The 6000-nt window shown below is 52.3% G+C and overlaps 1 protein-coding gene across 3 annotated transcripts in view; it reads right to left on the minus strand.

The window, feature by feature from the left end:
* The window catches only part of TRIO (trio Rho guanine nucleotide exchange factor), a 355799-nt gene extending 349805 nt beyond the window's left edge, over positions 1 to 5994 (minus strand). The window contains exon 1 of one of the 3 annotated variants that reach the window (XM_046672288.1): positions 5960 to 5994. The gene's annotated coding sequence lies outside the window, so the exon portion shown is untranslated. Of the gene's footprint in view, positions 1 to 4724; positions 4770 to 5959 lie in introns of those variants that run through there. The other 2 variants (XM_046672289.1, XM_046672290.1) reach the window with 2 other exon arrangements.
* Positions 5995 to 6000: the final 6 nt, after the last annotated feature.

A 6000-nucleotide genomic window follows, 5' to 3' on the forward strand; every position in this document is an offset into this window, starting at 1 on the left:
AACAGTTCTCCCCGAGGCACAGGAGGCCTAGGGGTAGCAGGGAGAGGATAGATGGAAGGCAGCAGACAGCCAACGCCTCGCAAGGCCTTGCCCCAAACCCTACTTCTCTCCTTTGTGCTTCTTCCCCTCAGTTCAGAGTACAGCGACAGGAGTCCCCAAATGGCTCCTGCTGAATAGTACATTAGCCAGAATTCCTAAACACAGGGGTCCCTAAGAAGACTCTGGTCCACGCTCATGCCCTCGCCTGCTGCTCTGCTGAACAGCTCATCAGCTGAATCTGGAGTAGGACAAGAGAGAGAACTCTGTCGCCATACCATCTAAACCCTCTAACCCTTTCTCCAACTGTGGGCTCATCCTAGTCACTGTCCACCATCAGCTTAAACGCAGCTGAGAAGCATGGAGAAGACACAGAAGACATCATCTCTGTCCACAAGACACATAACACAGTCACCCGGGTCAGTTCATCCAAGTGCACTCAGCTGGACACTCAGGAAAGGAAGAAATGAGAGAAGGGACATCAGCGCATACTACCCCCTTCTACCAGAATACAGTGGGATTCTCACTCAAACCCATTTCTCACTGTCCACACAGCAGCTACTGTTCCTGCCAGTGGCACTACTAAAAATTTGTCAAGACAATGCACTTAAGGAAATAAAAACCAATTCATTACAGAACTGAGGAGGCAGGAAGGGGGTTGCTAAGACTGCCCTTTATAGTAAAACATAATTCACCCTATGACCATAAGTGATTTTACTAGGCAGTAAAGTGTGGCTATTGATTAAGAATTTGACTTTTCTGTGGAATTCTGCCAAGAATATGAGATAAAATTTTATTTTCTCAGTATAGGAGTCAAGTAAATAAACTTAAATATCAGATACACCTGATTTTGATTATGACAGCTTCAAACACATCTTTCACTTTCAGTTAGAAACAAATCCCAAATTTATCATAACATTTAAAAGGACCATCCTATTCACATATTTTTTACATTAGAAGAACATATTTTAACCACATGCTTCACTTTGAACAGAACCACTGGCTTCATTTAAATTTTGATTAAATGGTTAAATGGCTTCAGTTAAATCTTCATTCGAATCTTGGATGGTTAATTGCAAAGGGAAAAATACAATATCTTACATCAATAAGTCAGTTTACAAGGTCTCAATGAATAGCTCCTTTCAATGATTGTCTTACCGCTCTTTGATTTCTTGAAAGTCACTTATTTTTAGGTATCTCTTTGCTTTCCTCTAAAACTGAGCCTCACTGTGCCACCAAAAAAGGAGAAACCAACATTCACTAACAGATTACACTTTCTTCAGCTACCCTTTTCAAAATATTGAGGTTAACAAGGACCAACGTCATAATACAGTAATTATTATGGATGCTCACAAAGTCCAACACTTCCAGGCTTCTAAGTACACACAGAAGTAGCATGGCAAGCTTGAAGGCCAGCTCCCTAAGAGATGCCAGAGGCATAAATATGAAGAAAAGCTTCCCTGGACACTCCAAGAAGAAAGCATCATATCAAAACACAGCCAGGAAGAAATGCTGCTTCCTCACTAAGAAACAGACTGGATTTCTTCACCTATTCCGTTGGAAAGAGAAGGGCTGCAGCCAGGAGTCCAGGATAAGATCTAATAATGAAAGAAACCCAGCACGATGGGCCACGATGCTTCAGAATAACCACAAACCTTTATTCTCTGCACATTCATTTAATGCCAACCTAAAATATGCCAGGCAGGTTAAAAATAATGCATTTATGTAAGCACCCCCACACACACACACTCTTGCAAGGTTAAATGGAGAGCTCTGAAAGAATGATTTATTGCCACAAGAACAGAGCCCCAAAATAGATTGGCAATAAAAGTGATTGATCCCAGTGGGGTTGAGAACTAATGTAAGCAAAGTCCTGGCCATGACAGGCATCAGGAAGCAGTACCAGAGTCGGCGGTGTGCTGCCCGGCCCTGACCCCACCTCTACCAGAGCTCCACTCTGAGCAAGTCCTCAACTTCCCCAGAAGCCCGAATCCTCTTCCGTAAAATTTAAAAACTAGACAAGCTCATGTCCGTGATGCCTTTTTTTTTTGGTTTTGTTTTTTTTTTTGCTTTTGCTTTGAAATCTGCTTTACCTTTCTTGGTGCTGAGCTCTGTGCAAAGGAGAAAAAGAGAAGTTCAGAACTCACAAACACTTGCAGAAAATCTCAGCTGCCCTTTATGACACAATCACAGTGACTTTACCCATTTATTTCAGCTCAATCCAATTTAACATTAATTGACCTGCCTGTTGCTGCCAGGGCTACAAAAGGGGGATCGGGATTGTCAAAATGAATAGGGAGCCTCTGTGCCAAGAATCTGAGTGGAGGATGAAACGATAGCCCATATGAGGTGAGACCTTGAGTGGGTTGGACACTGGGTGACACAAAGCAGGGGAAGAGCAATCATTGTTCTGAGCCCTCAACTACTCAAAGAAAAGTGGAGAACAACGATTAGGTGCTGGGCACTCAGAGCGAACCACAGAATCTGAGACGGGGAAACAGCCCATGAGCCTTCTTCCCGGACCCCCCTCCAAGTGCAGGAAGCCTGTCCCCAGCAGCCAACTCCAAACCTTGGCTGGTGGCAGCACCCCTGCTTGAGCACTTCCAGTAATGGAGAAATCACATAGCAGCCCAGTCTATTCCTGAACTGCTCTGTTTAAAAGTTTGGGGGGGGGGGGGGGGGGGGGGGGGGGTGAGCAGGCCCCATGGCCGAGTAGTTAAGTTCTCGCGCTCTGCTGCGATGGCCCAGGGTTTCACTGGTTCAGATCCTGGGCCCGGACATGGCACCGCTCATCAGGCCACATTGAGGTGGCATCCAACATGCCACAACTGGAGGGACCTGCAGCTAGGATATACAACTATGTACCAGAGGGGATTTGGGGAGATAGAGCAGAAGAAGAAAAAAAAATTGGCAATGGTTGTTAGCTCAGGTGCCAATCTTTAGGAAGAAGGAAAAAAAGTTCTGGGGGCTGGCCCCATGGCCGAGTGGTTAAGTTTGCGTGCTCTGCTTCAGCGGCCCAGGGTTTCGCCAGTTCAGATCCTGGGCACAGACATGGCACCGCTCGTCAAGCCATGCTGAGGCGGCATCCCACATGCCACAACTAGAAGGACCCACAACTAAAAATATACAACTATGTACCAGGAGGCTTTAGGGAGAAAAGGGAAAAATAAAATCTTTAAAAGTTCTGTTAAGCTGAAGTCTCTCTCCTTTTATCCAACCATGGGTACCAGTTTTCAATCTGTGACTACAAATATAAAAAGTTTAATGCAGGACAGACAAAAAGGAATAAAAAGAAGGAAAGAAAATAAGGCAGCCAAGCAAACAGTGCTAGGGCTGAGAAATGAAAGGTGACCAATAGAAAGTCCTTGTCCAGGTCACACTGGCAATCTCAAGGACCAGGCTCAAAAACACTCTGGAAAAAATGTTCAAACTCTGATCTGTCCTCCCCAGTCAATGAGAACCTATTTTCTGTGTTTCTACATCTTAGCAAAGAATGTCAGATTTTACCAAAGGACTTGTCCATTCTCTTCAGCCAACCAAATTCAATCAACACTGCTCAGGAAGCCCCCCTGCACGAGCTACTCCACCAGGCGAGGTCCCCACCCAGGGTCCTCTTGCTCCATCCGTCATGTCTGTGCAAACCCCCAGTTCTGCCCCTACCAATCCAACTGAATGCTGCCTCTCTACTGTCTGCTAGACATCACTGCCCTAGATGCTGGAGCCAAGATCTAGGTCAGGGATTCAGAGCTGCCCAAAGGAGCGAAAGGCACTTTTAAAAGATGTTCCAGACTACCCCTGAGATGGGACAGTGCAACTGCTGCTTACTTTAAATCTGCTCTGGCTCCTGGTTCCAACTCAAACAACTAAAGGGGAAGTTTATGAAATCATTCTGGAGGATGGAAAAAAGGGGGAAGCCACTGAGTATCACTGTCTGGTTCTGCCCAAACCTGAACGTGAACAGGAGCCTGGACATAGGAGCAAGCACAGGCCTAGGCATGGCCACTAACAGATTTATCTTGCCGGATAAATCCTGGGGAAAGCCACACTGACAGAGAGCAAGTTTTCTGTGGGCGTCCAGTCTAACCTGATGTCTTCTGGGGGCTCTTATGAGAAAAAGAAGTGATTTCTCTACTATGCATAATAAAGATGTAAGAAAGTCTGGTCTCACAAGCACCAAAAATTCCATCTCCAGGGCACAAGAGCCTTTCTAACAGAGAGGAGCTGAATTCTGCACAGAATCTATTATTCTGTGACAGGTGGTAGAGACAGAGAGAAGACAGGCTAGACTTCAGCTTCAGGGCATGAAGGGAAGACGTCCCAGTTCTGCTATTAAGAGGCAAGACAGGGCTGCTCTATTGGGCTAGCTGCACCAAAAAAAACCGCTTTCATTTGAAGGAGTTCATGTTTTCCTAAACCGTTGCTTTCTGCAACGACCTCAGGAGGGAAAGGGAGCACTCGGGAGTATATTAACCTCAAGCTGACACTGTAGAGTCGGCGTATATCACTCCCTGCCACAACCAATCTGTTAAAATGACTCAAAAATAACCCCACCTGGCAAAAAAAAACAAGAAAATGAGGGGAAGACAGTACTAACCAGGTATCTACGGGCACTGCTAACTTCTGCCTCTGACCATCGCCCTCCCGCTGCAAAGTGCTCCTTGTGACCCGGACTACCGAAGTGATCTCACCGAATCTGGGGGCATAATTTTGAAAGAGGCCACGGAGAAACGTGAGCCGCCGGCCTCCGGCGCGCGCCCCATCGCAGGCCGCTCCCCCGGCGTCCCCGGCCCCGCCGTCCTCCCGGGGACCGCCATCAGCACCCCGTACACGCCCTGCGAACGCCCGCCCGCCCCGGCCCCGACCTGGCCCGCCCTCCTCGGCTCTCCAGCGCCGAGTCTGCATCCTCCCCGCCGCGCGCCCTGCCTGCTGAGCACGGCGCTCGGGGCTGCGGGGCCCGAGGCCGCCGCCGCCGCGTCCGCCTGCTCCTCCGCTGCCGCCCGGAAGCGCGAGCAGACCGGACTGGGCGCGGGGACGCGGGCCCGGGCGGGAGGAACGGCCGCCGTCGGGGTCCCGGGGCCCCCCCGTCACACCCCCGCGCCTCCTCCCCGCGGGCCGGTCGCAAAGCTCGCCTCTCCTGCAGCTACCCTCTCCTCGCCGGAGAGACACCGGGCCACCTGGCACTGCCTCCACCTCCACGCCACCCAGGCAGTGCCCCCCAAGCGCCCGGCCCCGCGCGCCCCCGAGGCCACCACGTTCCCAGATGTCCCTCCCGGGCCGCCCCTGGAGACAATGGTGCACCCGCCGCCCGGCCCGGCCCGCCTCACTTGATCTCGGCCACCTCCCCCCTCCCTGGGCAGCCGGTGCCATGACTGCCCCGTTTCACAGAAGTGTAGACCGAGGCAGGGGAGGTGACAGGCTCGAGGACCGAGCGAAGAAACCTGGCTGCTAATCTGGGTCGAGAAGGGTCCAGGGACAAATCGGCCACCGAGACCGGCCCAGATGACGGCCCGCTCTCCGGGGCCCGGCCCCGCCGCCCCCGTCCGTTCGGCCTCTGGGGCAAGGGCCTCCGCCCTCGTCGTCCCCGCCGCTGCCTCCTCGGCCCTTCCGCGAAAGAGACAAAGAGCCGGCGCCCTAACCCGTGGAGCTGTGGGCGCCGGGGGCGGGAGCCGGGGAGATTTCACCCCGGAACGAGGGGCGGGCGCAGGGGAGGGGAGGCGGCGGCCGGGCCGAGCCGCGGCGCGCGAGGCGGCGGGCAGCGGGACACGCCGGGGTAGGGCCCCGGCCCCAGCGCGGGGTGCAGTGGCCCGGGCGAGAGCACGCCGGGCCCCATGGCGGGGCGAGCACCGGGGGCGCCGGGGCCCGCGGACCGCGCCTCCACGGCGGGGCTGGCCGAGCGCGCGGGCAGCGCAGCAGTTGCACTCACCGGATCTGAAGAAGGCCGCGATGTCGGCCAGGTCCTTGGCC

The sequence above is a fragment of the Equus quagga genome, chromosome 9, assembly GCF_021613505.1.
Source record: "Equus quagga isolate Etosha38 chromosome 9, UCLA_HA_Equagga_1.0, whole genome shotgun sequence".
NCBI classification, from domain to species: Eukaryota; Metazoa; Chordata; class Mammalia; order Perissodactyla; family Equidae; genus Equus; species Equus quagga.